The sequence below is a fragment of the Rhododendron vialii genome, chromosome 2a (genome assembly GCF_030253575.1).
Source record: "Rhododendron vialii isolate Sample 1 chromosome 2a, ASM3025357v1".
NCBI lineage: Eukaryota > Viridiplantae > Streptophyta > Magnoliopsida > Ericales > Ericaceae > Rhododendron > Rhododendron vialii.
Genome location: NC_080558.1, coordinates 25,717,046 through 25,731,109, shown reverse-complemented (window position 1 = coordinate 25,731,109; position 14,064 = coordinate 25,717,046).

Below are 14,064 nucleotides of genomic sequence, written 5' to 3'. Positions count from 1 at the left end.
AAAAATCCTATACCCGCTAACCCATAACTAACAAACAACAGGTTATAACGTCACATCGATTTCCACATGATATGTGTATACACAGCTACAAAAGATAACATTAATAACACATCCGCAATTACTATATCACTATCGTTGGTGTCCAAGATTCTCTGAGTTTCTCCTACGCAACTCATCGTAGACCGTGTCAACATTTTCACATACCAATTCATCTTTTAAAAAAAACCATTTGTTTAACTCACACAATTTGCATTGGCTCCGTACCGCGGATAACCAAGCTACACACCCAACCTCGGTTCCGCCGCGCCGGTCTCCCGAGTATCCTCACAATGGTTCCGCCGCGCCGAGTTCCCATTGGCACACAAAACTTGCATTGGCTCCTCTCCGCGGATAACCAAGCCATATTACCAATGAGGCTACCACGTCCGGCCGCATTGGCAATCTTCACAATGGGCTACCAAGTCCGGCCACATTGTGGTTTTCACAATCCACGCAATGGGCTACCAAGTCCGGCCACATTACGAGTTTTCATACACACAACGGGCTACCAAGTCCGGCCACGTTGCGGTTTTCACAATCCACACGATGGGCTACCACGTCCGGCCGCGTTGTGGGTTTCCATACACACAATGGGCTACCAAGTCCGGCCACATTGCGGTTTCAAAACACATCTCATCATTATCCACACCCTAGGTGTCATGTTTCTACTTTCTTGATTTTCATGTCTCGTTTCTCATGCATAGACTCCGCGGTGAGACTTTTCACATACGATATCATTCATTATACTATTCCAACTAACAAGATCATCCATTTTAAAACTACTTGACATGCTTGAATCACTTAATAACAAACATCATGCATTTCATATACTTTCAACAAAAGATAACATTATCTACTTTAAATGACATTATTAAAGTTTCTTCCTAACGAACTTATAATTGGGTACAAGACTATATTTGGGAGAATAGGTAAAGATAACTACTTGGGATGGAAGATAAGGATATCCTACCTTGCTTCTTGGCGGTAGTCGGCTACGGAAAGTTAGTCGGCGGTCGGACGGAGTAACTTCCTACGGTATGCCTTCGGGAGCTTCGAAAGAGAAAGGTTTCTCTCGAAACTTCTACTTGACTATTACTACTACTACTACTACTTTTGGATCGAGGGGGTGGTCGAGTGGCGGTTTAGTGGCGGCCTAGGTTGAGTTTCTTGAAAAACTCAAGAACTACTCAAGAACATGAAGAACAAAAAGAAAGAACAAGAAAGAACACAATTTTTCTAGAGAGAGAAGTTGCTAGGTGAAGGTGTGAGTTGAATGAGAAGTATGGGGTGCTATTTATAGGCAAAACTTGGGCTCTCCCTCTCTCTCTAAGGCCGGCCCTCTCTCTCTCCAAATCCTCCATGGATTTGTTCCATTAAGTTGTCAAACCACATCACATGTCATGCCATGCTTTGTCCAAACATATCTTAGGCAAAATCTTAGGTGTAAGGCTAAGAAATCAAATAAGATCATTAGGCTTTTTAGGTGAATCTAGGTAATGAAAACCTAGGTCTAGCTTGTAGTCAAATCTTAGGCTAATAAAGGCTAGGATTATGGCCCATCATAGGTTGTCATTAGGCAAAATAGACTTGGGTCTAATGTGGTAGCTTACAAGGCTAGTTTAGTCCTTGGATTGGACTCTTGGAAGATTTGTTGCAATGGAGGAGACATGGGTACAAGATTCTTGGTTTAAACAAATGAAATTGGTACAAAGGAGGACATTGAAGGAAGATATGGAAGATATACATCTTCAATTTTTGAAAAGATGAAGAATCACCAAGTACAAGTCCCATCTTTCTTCTCCTTCCTTCTTCTTTCCTTCTCTCTCTCTCCCTCTCCCTCTTTCTCTCTCTCGGCCTCTCTCCTCTCTCTCCCTCATGGCTCTCTCTCTCTCTCTCTCTCTCTCTCTCATGTACTATCTATATATATATATGTACTACTAATGCAAGGCAAAAATAAATTAATAGGTACTTTTGTACAAATGATCAAACTAGCCTTTAAGGGTCAAGATTCTACTTAATAAACTAACAAATGGGTACAAGTGTACTAAGGCAATTTACATCATCCAAGTACTTATATACATACATACATATGTACAAATATATACTAGGGCTAAAAGGGTCAAGATTCTCCCAATAAACAATTAAAAGGTACAAGTACTTTAATTAATATAATAATGTACTTTTGTACTCCCGGGAATCTTAACAAAATATTATTTTAATGGGATAAGTACTTTGTTTGAAAGATGAGCCTATTACCCAATGGTTAATAGAATCCCTAATGGTTATTATCCAAAGGATAATAAGGTACGGGTACTTTAAATACTAAACTAATTTTTTGAAAATGACTACATGTCCTTTTTATTACACATGTGATATATATATATATATATATATATGTACATATATATATATATATGTATATATATATATATGTACATATATATATATATATATATGTACATATATATATATATATATATGTACTTACCAAATAAAATAAAGAAAAGGCTTTTGTCCAATGGGTAAAAACTACCCTAATGGTTATTATCCAATGGTCCATAGTTACTTGGGTACTTTTATTAGTAATTTAATCGAAAAGTACTTTTCAAAAATAATTATAAATGTCAATCATAGTACTTTGTTTAAATCTTTCAAAAATCCTTTTAATATAAAGAAATGGGTTTCTTTTATCCAATGGGTAATAATTCCCCTAACATTTATTGTCCAATGGATAAAGAATAAAACTAAAACAATAAAAGAAAACAATTAAACCATTTCTAGTCTAGGGTTCAAAAGGTTCAAAAGGTTCAAGATGGGCAAAATGGTCCATCTTCGATTAGGGAAACGTAACTAGGTGACTTCCTAGTTTGGTTTCACCAACAAGTCGGTTAGAAGCTAACTAGGCTTGCTAGGTAGGGCTTAAAGTTCAAGAAACGATCCTTGAGGGGCTAAAGTGCAATTAGAGTTTCTAGTCGAGGAATACGGTGATACGGTGTTCAATTGCTTGAATACGAACTACTAGGAATCAAATAAGAAAATCATCGAGAAATTAAGAAATTTCGAATAACGACGAGATTTTTATTGAATGAAAAATCAGAGTTGTTACACTAAAAAGTCTAACTAGCAAGAAATCAAATAGCCACTCAAGAGAAAATAAGTAATTTAAATAAAATTCAAATATTTAACGAAAATTTTTATTGACCAAAATTGAGGGGCGTTACAATCTATCCCCCTTAAAACAATTTCGTCCCCGAAATTGGCGCGCGCTAGGTTTCGAATAGGCGAGGGGTAAGGTTAAGGAACGAATAAAACACCAAGGACAATTTGGCACTATACAGCTACTGCTTAGAGGTTTTGGCAAGTACTATAAGTACAACGTTTCAGGCATGATCCTTCTTTCTTCTTCACGAACAGCGTAGGCGCTCCCTCCTGATGACGTATTTGGCTTGATAAACACTTCATCCAATAGTTCTTGCAATTGAGTCTTTTAGTTCCACAAGGGCCATTTGGTATGGTGTCATAGAGATTGGTGCTGCTCCCAGTTGGAGTTCTATAGAGAAGTCTATCTCTCATTGGGTGTCAAGTCAGGAAGTTCTTCAGGGAAAATATCGGCGTACTCGCAAACGATATGTGGAAATCCCACTTCCATTCTATCGGCTTCTTCCAATTTAAGACTAGCGAGCCATCCAAATAGTTGATTCTACCACTCGGATCTTCTCGCCGTCGGGCTCACCGTTCGTCTATCCCCCTTAAAAGGAATCGAGTCCCTTCTAGGGTATAGGTTGTCATTATCCTTTGATGGTAGTCTATGACTGCTCGACGTGCAGATTGCCAATCCAATCCTAGAATTACGTCGAATTTCTCCATGCCGATCACTCTAAGATTGCGAGTTAGGCACAAGTTAGCTACCTTGAGTTCGCACTCTCCACACACTAGACTAACAGTTATACTCCCCCCAGATGGTGATGTTACTTTCGTATACGTACTTAGGGGTTCTGTTTCTAGTGCTAGTGCAGTTATGCAGGCAGTAGATGTAAATGAATGCGATGCTCAAGCTTGTACGCAGGTACTATACAATAGTAGCGTACCTTGGATCACAAAGGGATCCTGCTCCTGTGCCTCAGTTTGTAGCGCAAAGATACGCCCTCCAGTGCTTTGCTGGTATCCCATGGGCTGTTTTCCCTTGTTTTGCCCATTCTGCTGCTGTGATGAGCCTCCAGGGTTTTGCTTCACAAAACCTGTCTGTCCCAAGCCCCCATTATCCTCCTTCTGAGGTTGCGGGCATTGGCGACTGTAGTGGCCCATAGTGTAACGCCCCGAATTTTGGGTACGTTAAAAAGACAATTTCATTTAAAACCTCAAAATAGAGTCATAATTTATTGATAACCTCAAAATAGAGTCTGGCTCTTCTTACAACAAATACTCTCACAAGAGTTCAATATTTACACAAATGAAGGGGGTTCTAAGATTCCTATCTACAGCTCCTCCTTCTTCTCCATCCTAGCCAGCTCCTCAGCTCCAAAAGTCTCCACGGTGATCTGCTTACCCTGATCATCTACGAAATCTGACACATTATACCGGCGTCGCCACCCATATAATATGTCAGGGTCACCAAAAAGGCAACACCGTGAGCTACAAAGCTCAGCAGAGAAATCCTTACCCACTAACCCATAACTTAAAACAACAGGAAATAATAACACATCGATTTCCACATGATACATATATACGCAGTTAATCATTTACACATCCACATTCATTAATCATCTATCGTTGGTGTCCAAGATTTCAGAGTTTTCTCCTACGCAACTCCTCGTAGACCGTGTCAACATTTTTACTTACAAAACAATTTTTAAAAAATCATTTGTTTAACTCACACAATATTGCATTGGCTCCGTACCGCGGATAACCAAGCTACACACCCAATCTTTTTAAAATTGTTTGCATTGGCTCCGTACCGCGGATAACCAAGCTACACACCCAACCTTGGTTCCGCCGCGCCGGGTTCCCAAGTATCCTCACAATGGTTCCGCCGCGAGTTAGGCACAAGTTAGCCACCCAGTTTATAAAAAAAACTAGGAAAAACAAATAGAGATTCTAGGTACGGGAGCTAAAGGTACAATAAGGGGAAGGTGTTAGGCACCCCTCTTTGCCCAGCCATGAGATTGGCTCATAATTGTTCAACATACGATTAACACATGCCTTATTTAATTCTAACACATAGATTTGATTAATTAGCCTTTACACAGTTAATGGTGAGCCGAGACGATAATTGAAACGTGCATCGGAAAGACAAAATAAGACAAGATGTCCTAAGGAGATGGATCTCGCGGTCGGTGAATTGATGTCACGGCCAAGAGATCCTCTTGGTTCAATGTACCGGCCAATGGATCGAAGATCTAGCCGATGTTCTTCCTCACACCAGACTAAATTATTAATAGAGAATCAAAACGCTACAGTTAGTATGCATAAACTGTAAATAAAATGAACCAAAGGCCCCTGAGCCTCACCACCTTGATCCCTCAATGGCTTGATTGCTTCAGATTTGGTGGGATTGACTGATTTGCTTCACGAAAATCCTAGGGTTAGGGTTTGTACTTCGGGATTTGATCGTCGAATCGCGGCTGCCTTCGGGAGGTTAGGGCTTTTGTAGATGGGATATGAGAGAGTATATTGGCAGGGTTTCGTGGCTAGAGAGGGTGTATGAGCATATTAATTTCTGAACCCTAAGGGCTCTTTATATAGGCAATTAGTGACTCACTCTAGCCAATCAAATGGCGTGAATCAATAAGGAATTCTAGGGCAATCCGATCTCTAGACGATTCTGCTTTCGTAGCCCGAACGCATCGGAGAAAGGCTGCTAAGGTTTTGATGATCAGATCAAACGTATGACAAAATAGATCTGGCGGCCGAGCAATGGATCTGGTGGCCGAAGGATAGATATGGCGGCCGAAGAATAGATCTGGCTGCCGTGGAATCAATCTCTCAGGGAGATTTTCAAGCAACATGTTTCACGGGTGAAAGAATGAAGTTGAGGCCGTAAGATCAATGTTATGGCCGAAAGATAGATTTTCCTAGGATACTATATTTTTGTCTGAAAAGCTATTTGGCTCTGGATTGGGTCCTCTAAGTGGCTAAAAGTATTCACCATAAGTCCATGGGTTCACGAGAAGTCAATCAGCAATCACTATATCCATTCATCATCGGGATGGTCCCAAAGTGGGACTTGAAATAATCGTTAGGCCAAATTGGGGTATCTACACATGTGGTTTTCTAAACTGTTCAAATATGAATTATGGGCTGTTGGACAGGCTTTTATTCCTCACAATCATTCCAGCCTAGAGAATGTTCTTTGAGTATGAACTGTGGACCGCATCAAGCTATTCATGACCAATGGAGCCAAGTCGAAGAAGCTGGAAGGAAAGCCTCATTCTGAGCAGATTCTACAACACGAGGCAAATGCACGTCAACATTTCAAGTGGTAGCTAATGTTTTACAGTTTTAGTTTAACGCTCGCAGTAGCACCATACCAGCGGCTCCAAGTTTGCATCTTAAGAGGTTTCAGTAGCCCCTTACACATACAGCTTTGCGCTCAGCAATTCAATTCCCTTAGAAGACTACAGCCTCCACTCAATGCACTGAGCAAGCATTTCTAAAGTTTTGGGGCAACAATTATCAAGAAGCGAAGCCTTAAGCAGAAAATCTAAAATACTAGGTGAGGAACCCAGTGTTTAATATGGGGTACACACATCATTGTGATTCTGGCTAAGCGGAGAAGGAGTTTTGGCCTCAATAGGTTGTTCTTGTCATCAACAAGCAAGCTCAGTGTTGTGGTCCGAGTAAGTCAACTCTTTTGGCTTCTTGGTTTTAAAAAGCTCATACCCGTGGAAACCACATCATGCCTCGGGCACTTTAACCCACAAATGGAAAAGCATGCTCCATGCACAAGCTGTTGGATATTTCTCGGTCGCTTTATTGAGGAGAATGCAAGGCGTGAGGCGTTAAAATAAGGACCATCCTGTGGGCCCCTTCTCGTTCAAATGCCATCCGCTTCGTCTTAGCAGCTCCATGCCATGCTCAGGTCTTGCGGTGTTCATAGCCCGATGCTTTCATAAGCTATCTCTTGATTCATTAGGTCTCTCGACCACTATGCCTCTTGGCATTACATCTCTCAATGTATTGGGTCTCTTGACCACTATGCTTCTTGGCATTACATCTCTTGATGTACTAGGTCTCTTGACCTATTCACATCAAACTGTTGCTCTTCAGCAATGTTGTTCTTACATCTAAGTATAGCCATGCGCATACTCCGGCAGCTTTGTGCCCCTGTTCTTTGTTCTTATCCGACAAACTTTGAGTGGATCATTTGAAGCTTCACCCCGAGTTTAGAAGCGCTCTAAGAATCCAAGCCCTAAAAGGCTCAGACCCATACCAATGAAGCAAGATCAGTTCGTTGAATTCTGGCAAGTTCGTGATCGACCTGAGGAGAAAGGGAGAGGAATGGGAGAAGAGATGGCAATCAAAGTCAACAGTGGCCACCAACAGTGGCAAGGGGAATAACTAATCAAGAAAAGGAGGGATGAGGAATGAAGTCTTTGAGAATCATGTGGAGTACTGCTGATAGGTGGATGCTGCTAGTTGTTATCTGTTTGAGAATCAACAAACGAATTTGCTACTGCTACTGCTATGATTGATGCCAAGTCCAATGCAACTATCCAGTACATATACTCATCCCGTAATGAAGCTTTCTACCATTTGATATTGTCTTTTGAATGTAAAGTGCTGAAGGCGCATGGATTCAGTTGCTGCAAGTTGGCTTTCAATTCGTGTGATCTTTAGTTGGACTATTAGTTGTTAATGCTCGATGTAATCAGGTCTGCAATTATCATTTTGTCGTGTGTTTCCTTTCCCTCTACCTAGAGGGAATTGAAACATTCGTTAAGTAGATTTTTAGTGCTATGATTGCCTTTTGGCCTTTGCATAATCAATTTAAATGTAAATTTTATTTATTTTGTTTCCTCTTGGGGTATGCCCTTTGTAGGCTGTATATTTGCTTAGCCTCTTTTCTATTTCAAGCTGGTTTATCCAAAAAAAAAGTCTCTGAGGAAGAGAGTCATAACCTAGAGAATCGAAACCCTCAGTTTTAGGTCTATAATGGCTGGTGCTTCTATCAACCAGCCAACAGATCCATTCCTAAAAGCTGTGATAGATTTCACTCGATCTACTGCTTGCAAGCAATTATGATGTTCTGGGTTCGTGACCGATAAAACCAATAACGGAGGATGATCAAAATAGCCTTGGGGGCATCCATAAGCATGAGGAATTTCAAACACTAGTATTGGACGCACTTCGGGTTCCTCTTTATAGTCTCCATGTTGAAAAATTTACAACGGCCCTGCGCCCCACCTTTGAGGATTTTTGAACTCCGAATCCACATTCAACCTAAGGATCTTTTGGCACCCCACATTCAGGCTTTGTGCCTCAATCATTGTATTTCGGAAGTACGACAGCTATCACAACTCAACATTGTAGGTCCAAGGCCCCATGCATCATAATGGAAGATGGAAAGTGGAAAGAAGAAGATGGAAGCTGAAAAGGCCATCAAATGTTAGCAGCCCTGCTCTCTTATCTCAAGTCACTCTGTAGCTCGATGCTCACTATCTTGGTCACTTAGCAGCCCGACACTCACTTTGTAGCTTCGTGCTTCTATAAATCAAGACTAGCCTTGGGGGATCCCGAGCACATGAAATCTAGCCTTGGGGACACTTCTGAGCAAGTGGAATATGGGGACATCCTGAGCATGTGGAAAATAGCCTTGGGGGCATCCCTGAGCATATGGAATGTCAAGCACCAATGTTGAACCCACTTCAGAACTTCTTCTGAGCTCTCAGCAGCAAGCTCACCAGTTAACTGTTCGCTTGACCATCAAGGATTGTTAATTCTGAGCTCTTGATCGCAAACCCAAGAACCCTCGATATCTCATATTCAAGCTTCCTGCGCCCTAATTACTATACTCCGAAAGTATGATATCCGTCGCATCATATGCTAAAGCTCCATGCTATCCAGTGGCTCCACGCCTGCAAATTCACTATTTCAAGCTCCGTAACTCCATGCTTATCATCACTCGGCAACCCTAGGCTCATCACTATTTAGCAGCTCCACGCTCTCCGTATTGACCACTTAGTAGCTCTGTGCTTCAATCATTCAACAAGCTCCATGCTCAACAGCTCCGTACTCACTATCATCAAGCTACTCACCGGCTACACGCCCATAAGCTCACTACCATCAAGCTACTAAGCTGCTCCATGCCCATAAGCTCACAACCGTCAAGCTACTCAGTAGCTCTACGCCCATAAACTCAGTGGCTCCACGCCTATAAACCCAGCAACTCTGCGCCCACAAGTTCAATGGCTCTATGAGCAGCTCTACGCCCATGCTCACTATCTCAGCGGCTCTACGCCCATGCTCACTATCTCAGTGGCTCTAAGCCCACTACTCAGCGGCTCTATGCCCACTTTCTCAACTGGCTCTATGCCGCAATATCCAACAAGATATCATATGTTCTCAAGCTCTATGCTTGAATGCTCAAAGTCCAACACTTTGAATGCTCGAAGCTCTTTGAATGCCCAACCACTGTGTACTGGATGCTCAAGTTCTACACTTGAATGCCCAAGCTTTACACTTGAATGCCCAACCACTGTGTACTAGATGCTCGAACTCTATGTTCGAATGCTTAAGGTTTATACTTTAAATGCTCGAGCTCTACGCTCTGAATGCTCGAGTCCAGAACTTGAAAGAAGCTCTACGCTTAAAACAAACACACACGCACGGGCCCGTGCACATAAGCATCAATTGCATCACCATTGTCATCATCGAGTCTGCATTACCATCATATCTAACCAGCATCATCATATACTATGTCCTGCATCTTTCTCTCACTCATGAAACAGGTCATTCTTGCATGCAACCGGCTCTGCGCCTCGGTTCTATCACTTCAAGCTCTATGCTTTGACTCTCAACCGACTCTATGCCCCAGTTCTTCCACTTCAAGCTCCAAGCTCTTAGCCGGTTTCGCGCCTCGGTTCTATCACCTCAAGCTCAAAGCTCTGACCCTTAGGCTCTTGCCTTATGACTGCAATCGGCTTCGTGCCTCGAATCTCTCATCTCAACCTCCATGCTTCAGTCATTGGCCTTGTGCCACCATGTCTTACACCGGCGTCCGATCGTCTCCAGAAGATGGTTTGGATTCCACCCAATTACATCAATTCCATCAAACTCATTCGCAAGGAAACACTACCCAACCAAGCTCCCCTCAGTTAAAGTAAGGATGATCATGAAAAGCAATCGACTCACCCGTTGTGTACTAATCTACCCCAAAATACTGAGGATGCTCTCCGCAAAACTTCCCCAGCAGCTTTGCGCTTCTTCAACTACTCTCTGCCAAAATCCTAGCATAGCTCAGGTACATCGCTTGAAAGCTTGGTATGGCCCGATGGCAAATTTCTCCTCTAAAGCTTCGCGCTTTTGTTTTTGGTTGCCTCAAACTACGATTGGTCTGAATTTCCCTTGTGGAATACATAGGCAGCATCCCGGCCTGACCATAACTAAAACCTTTTTCAAAAACCCTTGGAATAGTTGTTCGACCAAATTGAAGTTGTTTTACAGCTTTGACTTTTACTTGAATACTCCTCGCTGTCTATCCAAGTTTAGTCAAAGAGGGGTATCTGTAGACACCCCAATTTGGCTCAACGATTATTACAATTCCCACCTTGGGGACCATCCCGATGATGAATAGGACATATGGTTGTTGTGGTTGACTTCATGAAAGCCTTAGAAACTTTGTGGAACTCTTAAGGAATTAAGGAACACTTTGGAATAGGTGATAGGAGTGCCAAACGACGCTTAGAATGGATAGAAATGTGTTGACACATGTTTTAGCCTTGGTAGCATTGTCGATCTTCAATTAAATCTACTTTCAGCCCATTTTTCATAAATTAAACTTCCTTATTTTTGTGGTTGGATTCCACCATCTTGTAGTACTTTCAAAACCCTCTTTATAGATACTCCCTCCATCCCGGTTTGTTTGTCCCCTTTTTGACTTTTTTTTTTTGACTTTTTGAGAGCATTTGACCTCTCAAAGAATTGGCTATAATTTTCAATTCGTAATGTTTTTAATAGGCAATATGGATCTTGTTTGATAGATCTCATTAGTTTTATTATACAAAATCTCCAAAAAAAAAATTATAAAATGTAAGATATAAGTATATTTTTGAAAGACACGTATTTCAATAATTAGACTAACAAATTGGGACGGAGGGAGTATATAATAAGCCTTAAACCAATTTGAAACGAGGGAGATACGAGAATTTTACAAAAAACAATCCGTTTTCTGACCCACTAAGGGTAAAATCATCATATCTTTTGATGTACTAAATATATTTGATCCAAACTACTTGGGTTAGAAAGTAGACTTAACAAGCTTTCCAACGGTTCAAAGAACACGCAAAACCGAGTTTTGGGAGTGTTTGAAGCGAGCCCGCGAAGTTTGGCCTTTTGCTGAAGAATCCTTTTTACGGCCGCGACATCCATTAAGCAGCCGAGACATCCATTTGGCGGCCAGCAGATCGTTGTTTTTCAAATTCTGGAATGTTCAACAGCTTTTCGATCTGTTCGCCCAAACCCTAGCAGCCACGAACCATTACTTTGGGGCTACGAATACACTTACCATAGAGGTCTTGAAGCACTAAACTTCCATATCAATTGGGTTAATCTCGTCCGTTTGATCGGTCCTTTGAAACCCTATATATAGGGGTCCTCTAGAGCTTCGAAATACACATCTCTCCACTCCATGATCTACCCCTAAACTCTACAGAAATTGTCTCCTATCAATCTTCTCCAAAAGCCCTAAGCTCTCATGAGTAGCCGCATCCAAGAGTGAAAACCCCCAAAGAACTCACTTTGTTCTAGGGTTTTGTGATGTTGACCACCACAATCAACCACTATTATCTACAATCGATCACAATCCGAGCAATCAATTTCTGAGGGATCAAGGTGGTGAGGCCCAGGGGCCTATGGTTTGATTGTATTTCTATTTTTCTGCTTTAAATCGTAGTTTTTCTGCTATCTATTCGTATTCTGGTGCGAGGAAGAACATCGGCTGAGACTTTGTTTCGTCGGCCGGTACATTAATCCAGCAGGATACCACAGCCGTGACATCCATTCACCGGCCGTGGAATCTATCGACTGGAACAATCTGCTATTTTGTTTTATTCTGATGCATAAGGTTTACTTATTTGTCCTACCTCACCGTATTAACTGTTTAAAGGCTTAAATAACCGATTTATTTGTATGGGATTAAATAAAGCAGATATTGGTCTTATGTTGAATGATTATGGGCCAGTCTCAGGACTAGGTGAAGAGGGGTGCCTAACACCTTCCTCTTATAATACTTTTGGCTCCCGTACCCGGAATCTCTACCTGTTTTTCCTAGTTTTTATAAACTAGGTGGCGACTCTATTTTGATGATAACCGCTATCGTGTGGTGATGTTTCTAGCCATGGGAATGTCCACGATCTTGGTTTATGAAGTGGAATTAGCAAAGAGGATATCTGTATGGCGATACCCTGCTTGGGAGGTGTCTACAAGCTTGCTTGAGGGCCCCTTTTGCCGAGCTTGGTATCTGGGCGATCGAGTGACTAGTTAGCGGCGCCCACACGCTGAGGCTCTTCAGTTTGTTCCTCCCCTACCTTCGACGTCGATGAGTTCTACTTCCTCAATGTCTAAGGAAGACTTAAGGAATGCTCGGATTAAAGATTGGGCAGGCTTGCTTCTTCAAGCAGGTGACTACATGGAGTATTGCCGCCTTTTCTTGACTCCACCTTTATGTTCCTTCAGTTGCTCCTGTTTGGCTACGAGCCCCTTCCTTCGTCCCCTTCCACTCTACTGATGGAGAGGAGGAGCGTTTGGCGCTTACTCCTTGCTCGACTCAGCTCTACACATTGTCGGCCGAGGTTATTTAGGTATTTCAATTTCCACTGCTTTATCATTGCACCCTATGTTCAAATGCTTGAAATGTTGATTATCCCACAGGTACCTGCTGAGATAGTGCAAGAATGGCTGCATGCTTATCAGAGTGCGGAGGCTTTGGTTCGGAGGCAACGCCGTCGAATCCTTGAGGTATGGCTTTCCCATACATTCCTTTGCTTTGTGTTCTTTCTTGAATCTGAAAGCCTGTATCCTTTTTTACAGCTTGAGGCTGAACGGGCTCCTGCTGCTAGTGGGGAGGATATAGGGACTAGTGAGCAATCCCCTTCTTCATCTCAGAGACGCTGTCATGACTAGCTTTAGGATTTTCCTTTTTCTTTCCTGTCCATAGTTAGAAAAAAGATAGGCAGAAACTATATTTATGTAGTGAAAGCAACCACAGTGATGATTTTGTAATCAAGATTTTGTTCATGAAATGAGAAATGCTTTCTATGCCCCTAAATGTCTTGAGTTTGCATGTAGTAGTGTAAACATGGCTTTTTTAAATCTATTGTGCAATAGGTATGAAACTAAATAGCGGCCGTGAAATTGATAAAGAGGTTGAGGAACCGATATCTCGGCCGTTACTTCCATTTTCCAATAGAAGCTAGATTTTGTTTTAGACACGTGGCATCCTCTTTTCTCTTCCTTCTTATGCTTGTCTTTGATTTGTGTCTTTCATTTACGTTTGCTATGTTCCATAATCTCTTTGCCAAATTCGGGAATTTTCGAGGCATCCTGTCTATTGCATCGATGACCATCAGGTTAGAGGGATGAACAATAATTCTCGTGTCCTTTGTTGTTGTCAATTCCTTGAGAAAAGCATACTCATCTTTTACGAGCTCAATACGCAAGGTTAGCTATACCTATCATTGAGTACAAACCTCTTGATATTTCTTCTTCTCTCCACATGTTTGGGCAGCATCTCAATGTGAGATTGCCTACGTATCCCAATCAGGGAATCAGACCTTTTACGTAATTACAAAGTCATAACCTTTGAGGTTA